The sequence below is a fragment of the Meles meles genome, chromosome 3, assembly GCF_922984935.1.
Source record: "Meles meles chromosome 3, mMelMel3.1 paternal haplotype, whole genome shotgun sequence".
Classification (NCBI taxonomy): domain Eukaryota; kingdom Metazoa; phylum Chordata; class Mammalia; order Carnivora; family Mustelidae; genus Meles; species Meles meles.
In genome coordinates, this window is record NC_060068.1 from 167,244,694 (window position 1) to 167,247,088 (window position 2,395).

The 2,395-nt window shown below is 47.8% G+C and overlaps 1 pseudogene; it reads left to right on the forward strand.

Moving 5' to 3' along the window:
- The first annotated feature begins 332 nt into the window (after positions 1–332).
- On the forward strand, positions 333–1,892 carry LOC123938930 (annotated as a pseudogene).
- The last annotated feature ends 503 nt before the right edge of the window (positions 1,893–2,395 follow it).

The window sequence follows — 2,395 nt, forward strand, 5'->3', positions numbered from 1 at the left end:
CAGAAGAAAACTATACTTAAAACTACTGAATTAGGGCACCTGGGTGGCTCAGTTGGTTGGACGACTGACTTTCACTCAGGTCATGATCCCTGAGTCCTGGAATGGAGTCCTACAGAGGGCTCCCTGCTCAGTGGGGAGTCTGTTTTTCTCTCTGACCCTTCCCTCTCATGCTCTCTCTCACTCACTCTCTCTAAAATAAATAAATGAAATCTTAAACAAACAACAGAGAAACAAAACAAACAAACAAAAACAACTACTGAATTATCCTGGCCCAGGCGACTGTGGTGAAGGAGCAGGAGGAGGAGTGACTGGGTTGGCGGTTAGGCCTGACCATGGATGAGGAATATGATGCGATCATTCTGGGGACTGGCTTGACTGAATGTTTCCTGTCAGGCATATTGTGCGTGAATGGAAAGAAAGTGCTGTATATAGACCGTGATCCTCACTGGATCACCTCATGATCCAGTCATGAGGTTGAGAGCCTCCACACTCCTGAGAAGCTGTATAAACTTTTTCAGTTGCTGGAGAGGCCCCCTGAGGCAATGGGAAGGAACCAAGACTGGAACATTGACCTGATTCCCAAATTCCTCATGGCCAGTGGGCAGCTGGTAAAGATGTTGCTGTATACAGAGGTGACATGCTACTTGGACTTCAAGGTGGTGGAGGGCAGCTTTATCTAAAAAGATCTATAAAGTGCCTTCCACTGAGAATGAAGCCTTGGCTTTCAATCTGATGGGCATGTTTGAGAAATGGTGTTTCTGCAAGTTCCTAGTGTTTGTGGCAAACTTTGATGAAAATGATTTCAAGACCTTCAAGGGTGTTGACCCCCAGGGCACCAGAATGCCTAACTAGGGCCAGGACATCATCGACCTCACTAGCCATGCCCTTGCCCTCTACTGCACTTATGACTACCTGGACCAGCTCTGTTTTGAGATCATCAAGTGCATCAAGTTGTACAGAGAGTCTCTGGATCCATATGGAAAGAGTCCTTGTTTATAAGCACTCTATGGCCTTGGTGAGCTGCCTCAGGGCTTTTCAAGACTGCCATCTATGGAGGGACACATATGCTGAACAAACCTGTGGATGGCATCATCACGGAGAATGGCAAGGTAGTAGGTGTGAAGCATGAGGGAGAGGTAGCTCACTGCAAGCAACTGATCTGTGACCCCAGCTACATTCTGGACTGAGTGTGGAAGACTGGCCAGGTTACCCACATCATCTCTATCTTTAGCCATCCCATCAAGAATACTGATGATGCCAGGACGCCTGGGTGGCTCAGTGGGTTAAAGCCTCTGCCTTTGGCTCAGGTCATGATCCCAGGGTCCTGGGAATCAAGCCCCGCATTGGGCTCTCTGCTCAGTGGGGAGCCTGCTTCCTCCTCTCTCTCTGCCTGCCTCTCTGCCTACTTGTGATCTCTGTCTGTCAAATAAATGAATAAAATATTAAAAGAAAAAAAAAAGAATACTGAGGATGCCAACCCCTGCCAAATCATCACCCCCTAGAACCAAGTTAACAGGAAGTCAGACATCTCTGTGTGGATGATCTCCTATACACACAACATGGCTGCCCAGGGCAAGTACATCGCCATTGCCAGCACCATGGTGGAGACTACAGAGGTGGAAAAGGAGGTTGAACCTGCCCTGAGCTGCTGGAGCTCATTGACAAGAAGTTTGTGGCCATCAGTGATGGCCCATTAAGAGCCCTTATATGAACCCATTGACCATGGTTCCTAGAACCAGGTGTTCTGTTCCTCCTCCTATGATGCCACCACACACTTCGAAACAACCTGCGATGACATCAAAGACATCTACAAGCACATGGCAGGCTCTGTTTTTGACTTTGAGAACATGAAACACAAACAGAATGATGTCTTTGGAGAAGCTGACCAGTGACTACTGATGCCGTCCACACACACTTCAGACCTTGTGCCCTCTCCCCTGACCTAAGTCTGTTCTCTTTGAAGTTGGGGAGATGGCTGTGACTGGGTACCCCCGTTTCCAGCATTCTCTTCTTCCCCAACCACATTCTACATTCCTGTCACCCACCTCATTGATTCACTGACCAAATCCTTAACCTTAGCAATGGTTTGGGAGATGGGGGGCTGAATAGCATTCTCTTTCTTGGCCCTTCCTTATTCTGGAAAAAGAGGGTTCTTTTCCTTGTGTGTTTCTTCCTCCTCCTCTCCTAATTCTTCTACTCTGTTTGGGAAGTACATGAAGTAAAACCTGACTTCTTCCCCCATTGCTCTTACCCATTCTGTAGTGGCCTTTGGAGATGCCGCCTGCCTCTCCCCACTAACTCTCTTGTGTGTTGGAGAGAAGGGGCCCTCCCAGCACAAAGTTGCATCCCCCCCACCTTTCCCTCATTAATTTATTCTAATTAATTAACTTTGGCC